The sequence below is a fragment of the Heptranchias perlo genome, chromosome 15 (genome assembly GCF_035084215.1).
Source record: "Heptranchias perlo isolate sHepPer1 chromosome 15, sHepPer1.hap1, whole genome shotgun sequence".
Classification (NCBI taxonomy): Eukaryota; Metazoa; Chordata; class Chondrichthyes; order Hexanchiformes; family Hexanchidae; genus Heptranchias; species Heptranchias perlo.
This window is the reverse complement of record NC_090339.1, coordinates 10422964-10440310: the sequence shown is the minus strand read 5'-3', so window position 1 is coordinate 10440310 and position 17347 is coordinate 10422964.

Here is a 17347-nt window from a genome sequence, read left to right as displayed (position 1 = left end):
CACCTTCGCTTATCCTTCAGTTTTCAGTTCTGATGAACGTTACACCATTGAAACATTACCTGCCTTTTCTCTTTACAGACCCCTTGTGTTTTTCTAGTAATTTCTGTTTTTATTTCAGATTTCCAGCATTGCGAGTTGTTTTTTCTTTTGTATCATTAGAAAGCATCCAGTGCCAATGACACGTTAAACTATTCCATGGTGGGAAAGGGCCAGGTTTTCTATCAGCCATGTGAAGATTAGTGTCTGGTATCTCTGAACTAATTTTATTGCACTCTTTAAAGGGCTTTCCATTCAATAATGTAAAATTCTTAATGATATCAGGCTCTAACATATATATTAAATGTTAAATCGCTTCATACTGAATTTGCTTTGCATTGTTCAAGATATAAATGTTTTTCACCCTCTGCAACCTAGACCCATCCTACTTTGTCCACCAGCCCAGCATCCCAGCCATGCCCTGTGGCACTCTCTCAGCTCCTCTCCATTGCCCCTCCCTGGTGGTAGAGTTTTAAGCCATTCTGACCCCAGGAACTCCCTCCCTATCTTTAAAAACCTACCATTTTGATATTGCATTCTGCAAACTCTCTTGAATCCTCACTCTATCTCCCTCCTAAATCCTCCACTGTTCACTCTATCTCCCTCCTAAATCCTCCAATGCGCAGTCCATCTCTCTCCTAAATCCCCCACTGCTCACTCTATCTTCGTCCTAAATCCCCCACTGCTCACTCTATCTTCCTCCTAAATCCTCCACTGCTCACTCTATCTTCCTCCTAAATCCCCCACTGCTCACTCTATCTTCGCCTAAATCCTCCACTGCTCACTCTATCTTCCTCCTAAATCCTCCACTGCTCACTCTATCACCCTCCTAAATCCTCCACTGCTCACTCTATCTCCCTCCTAAATCCTCCACTGCGCACTCTATCTCCCTCCTAAATCCTCCACTGCTCACTCTATCTCCCTCCTAAATCCTCCACTGCTCACTCTATCTCCCTCCTAAATTCTCCACTCTTCTGTCTGTCTCTCCTAAATCTTTATCATGTGTTCTGTCTCTCTCCTAAATCTTCTACCGCTCGGTCTGTCGCTCCTAATTCCTCTGACTCGGTTAATCTCTCTTTTACATGAACGTGTTGGGACATTTTATTGCGTTAAAGATACTGTACAAATGCAAATTGATGTTGTTATCCAGTAAGGAGAGTTGAGTGGAATTCACAATAGATCATTTTGGGAGCAACATGATTGCTATAAATCGGTGAAATTTTAACCTGGGGACAGATTCCCACTAGGAATATGTTGGAGAGGTGCAAGTGGAAGAAACTTAATTGAAGGCCAGGGCGAGGGAGGGGGGAGGGAGGGGGTACAGTCTGTTAGCAACATTTCCAAATACTGTTTTCGTTTTCACTGTTGATATTTTGGACTGCTCAGGAAATCCTTTCGGGCGGTGGACGCCCATGATAGCTCCCAAAATGTAAATTCATTAGGGAATGAAATATTTCCCTCTTTTCATTTCTGATTGCCCCCGCCAACTCCCTCATGATCATCCCTGAGTAGAAGGGAGGGTCACTTTGCCTGTCTTTGTGATGGTTCTGGCCTTGGCAGCTAGGGAGTGCTGCACTGGCGGAGTTGGCTCCGCCTCTTCCTCCTCAGGTGGTTTGGAACTTCACTTCAGTACAATATCCAATGGCTTCCTTGAGATCAGTCGCTTGTCATCGAGTGAATCCTTGGTGAAAATGGCAGCAGAAGTTAGGAACTGACCTCAGGTGGGCCAGTCCACAACAGGACTCATTAACCAGAAACCCAGGTCGCCCCTGTCCACTACACCGTGCACTGAGCTAACACACACTGCCACAGTGCCAAATGGGCAGGTTGTAGGGTTGCCAACTCTTGGTTGGATGCATTCCTGATGGTTTCATCTCGTGACCTCCAACTGCCCTGCCCAGTCAAGTAGCCTCTTTTTTTGCCCATCTCCAATACTTTTATAACTAATAAACAAAAGTGTTCAAAGAAAATGAAAAAAAAACAATTTTTTTAATGCCCCAATGATTTTTCTCCTGTGTTGCTCGCAGTAGTGCACAGGAGTCTAGTCTTTAATTCCTGGAGACTCCAGGGCAATCCTGGAGGGTTGGCAACCCTAGCAGTTTGTTAGAGATGTCGGTTTTGTAAGAAAGATGACCTTAAGGAAGTTTCCAGTACTCACCATTATAAGGTTATCAGATACTCGATCATAGTGTTCTTCAAATATTAACAAAACTGTTGTGATTTTTATTTTGGTGCTGAGCTCCTGCTCTACTTTTTGAATAACTCGTGGCATATCTGTTACAAATATTCCTTTAAGAAAACAAGGTAACGTCAAGTTAAAAAAAAGAACTGAATTTATTTTGCATTTTTGATGCAGGACTGTATTGTGTCATTTTCAACAAATGGGTAATATGTAAAGCCTAAATTTAGATTAAAAAGACATTGGTCCTGTTAAAATATGAGGCATTCAATTGATATTCCATTCACTAAATCACAATTTCTTTGAATGTGCACTACATGAAACACGTCGCTGCCATTTAATGTATACGTTTGTTCAGCCGCGGAAAACAAAAGCACATAGACTAGCAAAGCAGACTGTGTGACAGAACGCGACCAAACTGCTTTAAGCTTTGTTGGTGTTTTGATTTACTGCAGACTAGCCGTTTGCAGGTGACACGTCTGGGGGACATCGAGCTGTTTCCTTGCCGTTTCCAAGCGTCCCCCCCAGTAACCTCAGGCTCAATCCATAATACTTTAATGCTGAGAGCATACATTACTGCTGATGACAAACGTGCCAGCAGTAGTGGCACAAAATTAGGCTCGGGGCGGAATAATTATATATACAGCCTTTAGCACTGAGGGAGAGAGCCATCAATCAGTCTCCAATTATTCTCTGGTTAATCAGCTCTGCCCTTCCTTTATAGAAGGGTTACAGTGTAATTAAGTTGGCAGCATCCTTTTAATTCATCAAGCACTAAACACATGGTGGTGTTTGCCGCATCCAGCGGACAGCTCCTTGTGAACCTGACCCCCTCCTTTGGCGTGCCAAGTAAAGGGCTGGAATTTATGTGCTCTCACAAACTCAGCCCGAGAGGAGAAAAAGAAAAAAAAAGAGAGAGAGTCCGCTAGAACGGGTTAAAACGGCTAATAGGATCTCATCCATCACGAGAAAGCATTGAATTTTTTTTCCCTCTCTCAGTGGTAGCTCAGCATTTGAGCTGGCTTGATTGCGAGGAATGAATAGGACATGCAAATGGTTTCGCTTCACACCAAAGCACACACGGGAGCAACCTAATAATGCTCAAGGTCAAATACATGCAAGAGGTTGGGGGACTTGGGGCAATGAAAAAGATGCTGTCAGTTACTGAAATCTCAGTGGAGTGCAAGGCTGCATTAAAATCGAATATAAAATTATGCTCAGCCTTCCTACCCAGCAGTTGTGCATATTTTAACCAGCGATATGACTAATGTTTTTTTTCGCTCTCCTGTTCTTGTGCACTTTGTTTTGCCTCTGGCTTGTAATGTAAATGTGAATATATAAGGTCCTTGCTTTCAGCCAATGCTTTTTTTTCTAAATGGTGTAGGGAACCATTTTATAGGCTCATTATAAATTCTATCATCATATAATATGAAAACAAACACAGAACGCTGGTTAATACCAGTGCAATGCAATAAATGCAATATATAAAACATACACCATATATATTATCTTTTGTATTAAAAACACAGCGCCTGGATTCAATGTGTTAATCATTAAAAATACAGAAAATGTAATGATACCTTTTGTTGACTATTATTCACAAAAGTGATAGAAAATTCAAGGGTGATAAGAAGTATACACAACCCTTAACACGTGCAGTGGCTTTCTTCAGGTGATAAAGTGTTTATATTGGGCTTCTCATATTATAAAGACTGCAACGTGGAGTAATTAAACATTTCGTACAGATGATAATGTCATTCCGCTCTGACCCAGCGTGATGTTTACTGGACGTGGAGGTCTCGAATCATTTAGGCCTGTGGTAAAACTACACTGAAAGAGAACACACTAACCTCCAGTATCACTGATGTTGCTGGGACAAGTCACAACTCATTAACAAGCAGAATGGAATATTTTTAATGACTTAAAATAAATATATGCTTGTTGTGCATCTGTTCGTACCATATGTATGTTTGTGTGTATATTCGCATGTATATGTTTGTGTGTGGGGGTATCTGAGTATGTGTTCGTTTGTGGGTGTCTGTGTGTGTGGGTATGTGTGGGGGTGGCAGTGGTGTGTGTGTGGGTGTGTGTGTGGGTGTCTGTGGGTGTCCACGTGGGTGTCTGTGTCTGTGTCTATGTGTGTGTGTGTGTGTGTGTGTGTCTGTATGGGTGCTTGTGTGTGGGTTTGTGTGTGAGTGCCTGTGCGTGGGTGTGTGTGTATACGTTTGTGAGTGTATGTATGTGTGCTTGTCTGTGTATGTGTGGGTGTCAGTGTGTGGGTGTCTGTGTGGGTGCCTGTGTGTGGGTATGTGCGTGAGTGCCTGTGCGTGGGTGTGTGTGTATGTGTGTGTATATGTCTGCATGTATGTGTGTGTATTTGTACATATGTGTGTGCGTGCGCTTGTGGGTGTCTCTGGGTGTGGGTATGGGTGTGTGCGGGTGTCTGTGTGTGTCTGTGTATGTGTGTGTGTGTATATGTGGCTGTATGTGTGCCTATGTGTGTGCATGCATTTGTGGATGTATGTATGTGTGGGTGTCTGTGTGTGTGTCTGTGGGTGTTTGTATATGTGTGTGGGTGTCTGTGTCTGTGGGTGTTTATATATGTGTGTGTGGGTGTCTGTGTGTGTGTCTGTGGGTGTTTGTATATGTGTGTGTGGGTGTCTGTGTGCGTGTAGGTGTTTGTGTATGTGAGTGTGGGTGTCTGTGTGCGTGTAGGTGTTTGTATATGTGAGTGTGGGTGTCTGTGTGCGTGTAGGTGTTTGTGTGTGTGTAGGTGTTTGTATATGTGTGGTGTGTGTCTGTGTGCGTGTAGGTATTTGTATATGTGTGTGTGGGTGTCTGTGTGTGTCGGTGTTTGTGTATGTGTGTGTGGGTGTCTCTGTGTGTGTAGGTGTTTGTGTATGTGTGTGTGGGTGTCTGTGTGTGTGTGTTTGTGTATATGTGTGTGGGTGTCTGTGTGTGTGTGTTTGTGTATGTGTATGTGGGTGTCTGTGTGCGTGTAGGTGTTTGTGTATGTGTGTGTGTGTCTGTGTGCTTGTAGGTGTTTGTGTATGTGTGTGTGGGTGTCTGTGTGCATATAAGTATTTGTGTATGTGTATGTGGGTGTCTCTGTGCGTGTATGTGGGTGTCTGCGTGCGTGTATGTGGGTGTCTGTGTGCGTGTACGTGTTTGTGTGCGTGGTAGGTGTTTGTCTGTGTGCATGTAGGTGTTTGTGTATGTTTGTGTGGGTGTCTGTGTGTGTGTAGGTGTTTGCGTATGTGTATGTGGGTGTCTGTGTGTGTGTAGGTGTTTGTGTATGTGTATGTGGGTGTCTGTGTGTGTGTAGGTGTTTGTGTATGTGTATGTGGGTGTCTGTGTGTGGGGCTAATCTCCTGTTGTGAGAGTGCAGACATCTCAAGATTTTGATAAACTGGTGAATGCTGCAAAATTCCTTGGCTTGTGAGGAAATATCAAATCAGCACTCTCATATAGAAAAAGGACTTTCTCCAAAAAACATCTGACATTTTCAAAGAAATTTAACTGATGCATAAAAATTAACATTTTATTGCGAGACAAGATCAACATTGTTCGCATTATTATATTAATTGGTTTCATATTTTAATTTCCTAGCTTATTAAACAGGTTCAAAATGTCACTAGTATAACAAGGGATAAGCACTGACACCAAGAGGAAATCTACACTGGTCTGAACTCAGGCTGTTCAGGTAAATCTAAATGAATCTTAAATCCTCTGTTTTCCGTTTCAGAATAAATTTGTCTTTTAAATTTAGTTTGCAGAAATTCACTACTTCCAAACGAACAATGAAAATATACAAACTGGTTATATGCAAAGTGTAAAATCTCATGAACACACCACCACTAAAGCTTGTTAATGTTACAGTCATAGACTGAGGGCTTGCACTGGTAACATTTCTTCACCTGCCTGACCTTCTTACACCACCAGTGCTGAGAAGCTGCTCCCAGTGTTGACGGGAGGGTATGTTCATTGATACTGGGGTAGGGTCAGTTTCCTTGTACCAAGACTTTCAAATGCTCCCCTCGTTTCCCAAGGATGGGTGAAACTAGAACGAGGGGGCATAATCTTAGAATAAGGGGCTGCTCTTTCAAAACTGAGATGAGGAGAAACTTCTTCACTCAGAGGGTAGTAGGTCTGTGGAATTTGCTGCCCCAGGAAGCTGTGGAAGCTACATCATTAAATAAATTTAAAACAGAAATCGACAGTTTCCTAGAATTAAAGGGAATTAGGGGTTACGGGGAGCGGGCAGGAAATTGGACATGAATTTAGATTTGAGGTTAGGATCAGATCAGCCATGATCTTATTGAATGGCGGAGCAGGCTCGAGGGGCCGATTGGCCTACTCCTGCTCCTATTTCTTATGTTCTTATGTTCAGGAACAGAAAATGCTGCTTGGGGCAATCTTGAAGGAAAGCAAAAGGATTTTTTTATTCAATGTCGTCCGAAAATTAAGCCCTCGTCGATGAGAAGCAGCAGTCACTTACATGTTCCAGATTGGAAAGAAACATGCATTAAAAAAGAATGAAATAATAACCAACTAAATTAATTTGCATTCCCAGGGCCCCAAACTGAAGCACAAATGGGTAAAGATGGCCATGGAAATTAGCATTGTAAATTGTGCAGTTTATGCTGAGGTGTTAAACCAAAGCCCAAAGGCAGACAAGGCTTTGGTTTAACACCTCAGCATAAACTGCACAATTGATGTAAAAGATCCCATGGCACTATTTCGAAGAAGAGCAGGGGAGTTCTCCCTGTTGTCCTGGCCAATATTTATCCCTCAACCAGCTTCTCTAAAAACTGATCATCTAGCCGTTTATTTCATTGCTTCTTGTGGGATCTTGCTGTGCGCAAATTGGCTGCCGCGTTTGCCTACATTACAACAGTGACTAGACTTCAAAACGACTTGATTGGGATAACCTGAGGTTATGAAAGATATCGAGTTACATCGAGTCTACACCATAGAAACAGGCCATTCGGCCCAACCGGTCTATGCCAGCATTTATGCTCCACATGAGCCTCCACCCTCCCTACTTCATCTAACCCTATCATCATGCTTTTCTATCCCTCATTTGCTTATCTAGCTTCCCTCTAAATGCATCTATGCTATTTGCCTCAACTACTCCTTATAGTTATGCTCCTCTCGCCACTCCATAGCGAGTTCCACATTCTTACCACTCTTTGGGTAAAGAAGTTTCTCCTGAATTCCCTATTGGATTTATTAGTGACTATCTTATATTTATGACCTCTAGTTTTGGATGCTATATAAATTCAAGTTCTTTCCTTTCTTTTATTATTATTATTATAATCATTCATTACAGAATTTTGCATTTCAGCAACACAGTGCAAAATGAGAATGTTTATGCCACACAAAGAGCATTGCAGCCGATAAAGGGGAAACTGTGTCCATGTGAGAATCACTTACAATTTTGAATTTGCTGAATTGGAGCAGTTATAATCCAAATCTCAATCAGAATGGGAAGAACTACCTCATGGGTAAATATAAAGAATGGTGATGGTAATTCACTGGCGCACTTTCCAGCTGGAGGTGGCAGGACTGATTTAATGTTCAATACATTTGCAGTCATCCCTTTAACACAGAGGAAGCCTTTAGCTTGTGATCAGCAGTGCATATGATAAGTTGGCAGACAGTGTACGACATCTACACAATTATATTAAGCTTTGAATTCTTTCCTCAGAAAGGAGCCGACTTGACTCTCATTTGGCCATTCATCAATGCTGCCGGAATTCCTATGATGTCACCTTAACCGAAGTGGCAGAGACGTGTTAAAGGAACGATCAAGCATCAAAAACAAATATCCATCTTTATTATAATTCTTGTGTGTGAAATATACTTCCTGTCATTGGTACACCTACTTCCTGTCACACTTTTCCCATCATGCTTTTTTCCATCACACTTTTTTGAGTAGCTCAAAGTAAAATGGCAGCAATTTAAAAGTGAAAAGGTTGGGAACATACAAATCGAAAGGAAGGTGGCTCGACAAGTGGTGATGAGGAACAACTAAGGGCTTACGATGACATCCAATCATGAAAGAACAATTAGGAGAATTTACCAATAAAAGAAAGGAGTAGGCAAGCCAATCAAATCAGTCAAACACTTTCTGGGAAAAAGGACCATCCATCATTTCTTTCCTCAGTCTCTGAAATTTCTAATCTCTAAAATAAGGTTTGTAAAGTAAAAGATACACAATAACATGATTAAACCTAATTTAAAAATATCTTTTGTGTCTTTGTTTTTACTTGAAGGATTCAGACTCTTTCAAAACCCAGGAACGGGATTTGATATTTTGCCCAGACCTGTGCAGTCTGAGCATATGTAAGAGGCACAATTTTGCTGTATACTTGAGTAAAATTTTGTCGCTCAGCCTCTAACAACATCTGTTGAAGAAAAGCTAGATGTCAAAAATATCAAAAATCTTATTTTATTTTAGTGTTATTGCAAGAATGAGAGAGGGAGAATGAGAGAGATAAAAATAGAAACTGAGGACCACTCTTAAAAATGATCTAAGTAAAAACTCGACAATGAAGATGAGTAAGTTTTCAATTGAAATTTTAAATACGCTCCTGCATCTGGTTGATTTTTTGGCCTTTGAGTGCTTTAAATAATTTAAAATCCCGCCCCCCAGTGAGGGAAGTGGGGGTTGGAGATTGGCTGAAAGAGTCTCAGAGGCCTGTCTCATGGTTTGTGGCTTCAGGACTGCTAATAGAAATAAAATTACTCTGCAATTGATTGCATTGGCTTTTTATCAATTTAAATTTTAAAGGGTCCCTCCACTGCCCTTAGCATTGCTGGGTGCCAGGGATGAACAGGCATCCCCTGCATCCAGTGTTGGTAGGGAGCCAATAGTGGAAATTACATGGCAAGACGTACTTATGTCATTTGCATAGCATTTGAATATGTCTGTCCATATTAGAACCATAGAAACATAGAAAAGATACAGCACAGAAGGGGGCTATTCGGCCCATCGTGTCTGCGCCAGCTCAAGGAACAACCAGGTGCCCATTCTAATCCCACCTTCCAGCATCCGGTCCGTAGCCCTGCAGCTTACAGCACTTTAGGTGCAGGTCCAGGTACCTTTTAAAAGAGTTGAGGGTCCTTGCCTCTACCACCAATTTGGGCAGTGAATTCCATACACCCACCACCCTCTGGGTAAAAAAGTTTTTCCTCATGTCCCCTCTAAACCTTCCGCCAATCAGCTTAAATCTATGTCCTCTAGTTCTTGAACTCTCCGCTAGGGGAAACAGGTACTTCCTGTCTACTCTATCTGGGCCCCTCATAATTTTGTACACCTCAATCAAGTCTCCCCTCAGCCTTCTCTGCTCCAAGGAAAACAACCCCAGCCTATCCAATCTCTCCTCATAGCTGCAATTTTCAAGCCCTGGCAACATTCTTGTAAATCTTCTCTGCACTCTCTCCAGAGCAGTTACGTCCTTCCTGTAATGTGGTATCTAGAACTGAGCACAATACTCCAGTTGTGGCCTTACCAGCGTTTTATACAGTTCCATCATTACATCCCTGCTTTTGTATTCTATACCTCGGCTAATAACGGAGAGCATTCCGTATGCCTTCTTCACAACCTTACCTACCTGTACTGCCACCTTCAGGGACCTGTGCACATGCACTCCAAGGTCTCTCACTTCCTCTCAATATATTCCCGTTCACTGCGTATTCCCTTTTACTGTTTGCCCTCCCTAAGTGCATTACCTCACACTTCTCCGGGTTGAACTCCATTTGCCACTTTTCCGCCCACTCCACCAACCCATTGATATCTTCTTGGAGTCTACAGTTATCTCTTCACAGCCAATTTTTGTGTCGTCTGCAAATTTGCCAATCATGCCCCCTACATTCAAGTCCAAATCATTAATATATACCACAAACAGCAAGGGACCCAACACTGAGCCCTGTGGCACACCACTGGAAACGGATTTCCATTCGCAAAGACATCCATCGACTTTTACCCTTTGTTTCCTGTTACTGAGCCAATTTTTTCTCCAATTGGCCACATTTCCCTGTATCCCATGGGCTTTTACCTTTCTGACCAGTCTGCCATGTGGGACCTTGTCAAATGCCTTACTAAAGTCCATGTAGACAACATCCACTGCACTACCCTCATCAATCCTCCTTGTCACTTCTTCAAAGAATTCAATCAGATTTGTAAGGCATGATCTTCCCTGAACAAATCCATGCTGACTATCTCTGATTAAACCATGCCTTTCCAAGTGACAGTTCATCCCATCTTTCGGTATTGATTCTAATAGTTTGCCCACCACCGAGGTAAGACTGACCGGCCTATAATTGTTCGGCCTTTCCCTCGTACCCTTTTTAAACAATGGTACTACGTTTTAAGTCTTCCAGTCCTCCGGTACCTCCCCTGTATCTAGTGAGGATTGGAAAATGACCCTCAGAGCATCCGCTATTTCCTCCCTGGCTTCCTTCAATAGCCTAGGAAACAATCCATCCGGCCCTGGTGACTTATCAACTTTCAAGGATTCCAGTCCCTCTAGTACTTCCTCTCTCGTTATGTTTACCTTATCCAATATTTCACACCTCTCCTCTTTAACTACTATGTCCGGATCATCCCTTTCCTTTGTGAATACAGAGACAAAATATTCATTTAAAACCCTACCCACATCCTCTGCTTCTACACACAAGTTACCCTTATTATCCCTGATAGGTCCCACCTTTTCCTTAGCTATCCTCTTGTACTTAATGTACTGATAAAACATCTTTGGGTTTTCTTTAATCTTACTAGCTAATATTTTTTCATGCCCTCTCTTTGCTTTCCTTATTTCCTTTTTTACGTCATCCCTGTACTTTCTATACTCCTCTAGGCTTTCTGCAGTATTTAGTTTTCTGTGACAGTCATAAGCTTTCTTTTTCTGCTTTATCTTGCCCCGTATACTTCTAGACAACCAGGGGGCTCTAAATTTGGCAGTGCCACCCTTTTTCTTTGAGGGGACGTGTCTACATTGTATCCGTAGAATTTCACTTTTTAGTGCCTCCCACTGGCTTGCCACTGATTTCTCCTCAAGTAGTTGTGTCCAGTCCACTTCTGCCAAATCAGCTCTTAGTTCTGTAAAATTTGCCTTCCCCCAATTTAAAACGTTTACTCCTGATTTAACTCTGTCCTTTTCCATAATAATGCTAAAACTAACTGAATTGTGGTCACTATCCCCAATATGGTCACCCACAGTCACTTCACCCACTTGTCCATCTTCATTTCCCAGGACTAAATCTAGAATTGCATCCCCTCTTGTTGGGCTGTCTAAAAAAGCTCTCCTGGACACCGATCAAGAATTTTGCACCCTCTGTGCCCCTCACACTGTTTGAATCCCAGTTGATGTTAGGGTAGTTGAAGTCCCCTACTATTATTGCCCTCTTATTTTTGCACTCAGAAATTTGCCTTGATATATGTTCTTCCATCTCCCTTTCACTATTCGGGGGTCTACAGTACACTCCTAGTAGTGTGACTGCCGCTTTTTTATTTCTTAGCTCAACCCATATGGCCTCGATTGATGATCCATTTAGCATATCATAGAGTCATAGAGTCATAGAGTTATACAGCACGGATAGAGGCCCTTCGGCCCATCGTGTCCGCGCCGGCCATCAGCCCTGTCTACTCTAATCCCATATTCCAGCATTTGGTCCGTAGCCTTGTATGCTATGGCATTTCAAGTGCTCATCCAAATGCTTCTTGAATGTTGTGAGGGTTCCTGCCTCCACAACCCTTTCAGGCAGTGAGTTCCAGACTCCATCCCTCCTCACAACTGTAATTGATTGTATTTGTCCAATGGATTCTATAACTGCGATCATTTCCAGCAGAAAGTCCCAGAGCTGGAGCAGAGAGCTGGGTTGGAAGCTCCTGGTGAATTCTGCACTGCATTCCACTGGAGTTACACTGGCTCCCCGATGATATTCCAGTGGAAGATCTAAACTCTTGTATCTGGATCCAATCAACTCCATCTTATTGTGTATCCTCAGCTTTGAGAAAAAAGTCAAGGAACAAAAAATGAATACATAGTTATAGGAAAATATATAAAATATAAGGGTTTATGAATGTAAATCACTGATTTATAGCCCTGACAGAAAAATGAACAATTCCATAAACACTGTTCAAAATCCAAAAAATATCATGAAATTAAAAACAAAATTTGGCTTTATTAAATCAGTGGCACTGATAATGCATTGGACTAGAATTTGCTGTCAAAATAATGGTGCGGCTAACGGCACTCCCCATTATTTATACGCAAATGGTACAGCAACTTCAGGCGAGGGGCAGATGCGCGGTTAAATGCGAATATTCAAAAGTTGCTGTCCGATATGCGCTGTTCCATCGTTAGCTTCGCGAAAACGGCATCTCGCTGTCTGCAGCGTGAAGTTCCTGGATTTGTGGGTAGATACGAACTAAACTCGCCACAGGAAGTTAAGTCTTGTCATTTCAGTCTAAGTATCCGTTCACCGAAGTAATAAGTGTTAATTACTGCCAGTCAACCTCTCCGACACTGAAAATGAACTATTACAAGTGTGGGGTCTCACTCCTTCAGGTTTTAATTGTTGGAGATTTTAAAAATGTAAAATTTAATTTTTTTTAGTTTTCCTTTCTATCTCTTTTTTTCTCTCTTTCTTAACCCAATCTTTCTTTCCCTCTCTTTATTTCTCTTTCTATACCTGATTGACATTGAATTCATCCACTCTAATTTACACTTCCTGCTCAGTCCTTGCGTTGGTAATTTTATAATCCTTCAATCTGATTGGTTAAGGAGATACCCAGTTGCTTGCCCTGTTCACTCAGGTCCCAGATGCCCTGTTTTCCTCGCTGTGACGTTATCAGCTCGCACTTTCAGCAACTTGCCACGCAAAAAATTTAAAAACCTGAACATACAAGGACAAGTCTAATTAACGGCAGATGTTGTTAGATGCCCTGCCACAGCAAATCATGGCCCATAGTTTATTAATGACATAACACCTCATACATTGTAATACAGTGTATCTCCTAACTCACTGCATGCTCAGTCATGGGAGAGCCAGTTGGAGAATATGAAAACTAATATGTCAATAGGCACAGATATCACATTAATTACAGATGCAAAGCAAGCTGAAAGGAAGAGAAAGAAGTCTATCATTTAATGCTGGGTCCTTCTGACCTGGAGCCAAAACTGATAAACATTGCATAATTTGCAAATTTCCCCGACTAAGTAACAATTAAGCTCTGAGTGGGGTTTGTGTTTAATAACAAGTAAACTTTTTTTTTGCCTTAATGGGGCACAGCTTCACCACAGTGTTATAGCACATTGTGCATCAATTGATATAAAACTCCAGTGCATCGTCCAATTTACCATGACGGAAGACTTGCATTTAGAAGCACCTTTCATGATCTCAGGACAACCCAATGCACTTCACAGCTAATAGAGTATTTCTGAAGTGTAGTCACTCTTGTAATGTATAGAAACACCAATTTGTGCTCAGCAAGGTCCCACAAACAGCAATGAGAGAAATAACCAGGTAATCTATTTTTGGTGGTGATGTTAGTTGAGGAATAAATGTTGGCCAGGACACCGGGGAGAATTCCCCTGATCTTCTTTGAATAGTCCCATGGGATCTTTTACATCCACCTTAGAGGGCAGATGAGGCCTCGGTTTAATGTCTCATCTGAAAAATGGCATCTCTGACAGTGCAGCACTCCCTCAGTATTACACTAAAGTATCATCCTTGGTTATGTGCTCAAGTCTCTCGAGTCGGACTTGAACCCATGACCTACTGACTCAGAGGTGAGAGTGCTATCACTGAGTCAAGGTTGCCACCTTCAGCCATACCATAGGAGAGCCCCTAATTATATATATTAAAAATAACATATCTAGCATGCATATATTTCTCATTAGATGTCGCACTATGTTACAGTAAAACACTGGGTGCTTCTGATCAGTACTTCTAACCTCCAGTCTGAAGCTTACAAGCACATTCCGATCTGCAAAGATCCTTGACTAAACAAGTTAAACTCTGAATGCCCCACGGTTCTTAACAATGAGACATTGTGGCATTAAAGGGACACAAGTCCACTTTAGCAGAACACCATCTTTTATGTTACAGGGTGTGGCACTCCTCTCCTTATTAAAAAGGTACCATATCATTTGCTGTAAGCAATGCTATGAGCAATCTTCTACTAATATATAAAAATGAATACATCTAGGGGTAGAAATTGGTGTGCAATACGCCTGTTTTCGGGCATAAAGCGGCTGTAAAGCATCCCACTTAGGCGTTGGTCTGAGTCCCAAATTCGTGCAGCCTATTTTTTAGGTGTCCCGGGTGGTTGCCAAAAACAGCCATTAGGGACCTTGAATACGTAAATGATTAATGCTTGTAAAAGTCCCCTTTGACAAATCGGTTGCCGATGAGCAGGGCAGGCTTAGGCCTGTCCCACTCAGAATTCTTCAGTAGTCCCCCCCGCCGCCACCAACCAAATGTTTGTAATTTTATTTATAAAGAACGCCTTTCCTACAGATCCAGAAGGAGCAGTGTCCCCTTCCCCCCTCCGACCCCCATAGTCCCCTCCAATTCCCCTCCCAGGGTTTAACTGAGGACGACTGCTAGCGAGGCAGACCGCCTTAATGTCTCCCGTCGGGCGGGTGGCCTGAGGAGGTATGACCAGCACTGGCAGCTGGCCCCAATTATTCAGATGAGTTCCGAAGAACAATTTCTACCAAACCGCAGGTCTCTTGCTTCGGGCGTGCACTGGCTACGCTGTGCCCTGTCTGGGCCCGAGCATGGGACCATCATAATTTCAACCCCTTAATGTGCGCAGATATCACACTTAAAATAATCAGTGGAGGTAATTTTCATCTTCACCACTTAGAATAGAATCACAGAATCATAGAATGGTTACAGCATGGAAGGAGGCCATTCGGCCCATCGAGTTCTGCAAGAGCAATCCAGCCAGTCCCACTCCCCCGCCTTTTCACCGTAGCCGTGCAAATTGTTTCCCTTCAAGTACTTATTCAATTCCCTTTTGAAAGCCATGATTGAATCTGCCTCCACCACACCCTCAGGCAGTGCATTCCAGATCCTAATCGCTCACTGTGTAAAAAAGATTTTCCCCATGTCACCTTTGGTTCTTTTGCCAATTACCTTAAATCTATGTCCTCTGGTTCTCGACGCTTCCGCCAATTGGAAAAGTTTCTCTCTATCTACTCTGTCTAGACTCTTCATGATTTTGAACACCTCTATCAAATCTCCTCTCAACCTTCTCTGCTCCAAGGAAAACAACCCCAGCTTCTCCAGTCTATCCACATAATTGAAGTCCTTCATCCCTGGAACCATTCTAGTAAATCTCTTCTGCACCCTCTCTAAGGCCTTCATATCCTTCCTAAAGTGCAGTGTTCAGAATTGGATACAATACTCCAGTTGTTGCCGAACGAATGTTTTATAAAGATTCATCATGACTTCCTTGCTTTTGTACTCTACGCATCTATTTATAAAGCCCAGGATCCCATATGCTTTTTAAACCGCTTTCTTAATCTGCCCTGCCACCTTCAATGATTTGTGCACATATACCCCCAGATCTCTCTGTTCCTGCAACCCTTTTAGAATTGTGCCCTTTAATTTATATTGCCTCTCCTTGCTCTTCCTACCAAAATGTATCAATTCGCACTTCTCTGCGTTAAATTTCATCTGCCACGTGTCCGTCCGTTCCACCAGCCTGTCTATGTCCTCTTGAAGTCTGTCACTATCCTCCTCACTGTTTACTACACTTCCAAGTTTTGTGTCATCTGCAAATTTGGAAATTGTGCCCTGTACACCCAAGTCCAAGTCATTAATATATATCAAGAAAAGCAGTGGTCCTAGTACAGACCCCTGAGGAACATCACTGTACACCTCCCGCTAGTCCGAAAAACAACCGTTCACCACTACTCTCTGTTTCCTATCCCTTAGCCAATTTCATATCCATGCTGCCACTGCCCCTTTTATTCCATGGGCTTCAACTTTGATGACAAGCTGATTATGTGGCACTTTTTCAAACACCATTTGGAAGTCCATGTATACTACATCAACCGCATTGCCCTCATCGACCCTCTCTGTTACCCCATCAAAAAACTCAATCAAGTTAAACACGATTTGCCTTTAACAAATCCATGCTGGCTTTCCTTAATTAATCCACACTTGTCCAAGTGACTGTTAATTTTGTCCTGGATTATGGTTTCTAAAAGATTCCCCATCACCGAGGTTAATCTGACTGGCCTGTAGTTGCCGGGTTTATCCTTAAACACTTTTTTGAACAAGCGTGTAACATTTGCAATTCTCCAGTCCTCTGGCACCACCCCCGTATCTATGGATGTTTGGAAGATTATGGCCAGTACCTCTGCAATTTCCACCCTTACTTCCCTCAGCAACCTAGGATGCATCCCATCCGGACCGGGTGACTTATCTACTATAAGTACAGCTAGCCTTTCGAGTACCTCCTCTTTATCAATTTTTAGCCCATCCAGTATCTCAACTACCTCCTCTTTTACTGTGCCTTTGGCAGCATCTTCTTCCTTGGTAAAGACAGATGCAAAGTATTCATTTAGTACCTCAGCCATGCCCACTGCCTCCATGAGTAGATCTCCTTTTTGATCCCTGATCGGTCCCACCAACCCCCTCCCCCCTTACTACCCGTTTACTGTTTACATGCCTGTAGAAGACTTTTGGATTTCCTTTTATATTGGCCGCCAGTTTATTCTCATACTCTCTCTTTGCCCCTCTTATTTCCTTTTTCACTTCCCCTCTGAACTTTCTATATTCAGCCTGGTTCTCACTTGTATTATCAACCTGACATCTGTCATACGCCCCCTTTTTCTGCTTCTTCTTACTCGCTATCTCTTTCGTCATCCAGGGAGTTCAGGCTTTAGTTGCCCTTCCTTTTCCCCTCATGGGAATGTACCTAGACTGTACCTCAATCATCTCCTCTTTAAAGGCCGGCCATTGTTCAATTATAGTTTTGCCTGCTAATCTTTGATTCCAATTTACCTGGGCCAGATCTGTTCTCATCTCACTTAAATTGGCTCTCCTCCAATTGAGTATTTATACTCTAGATTGCTCCTTGTCCTTTTCCATAGCTAATCTAAA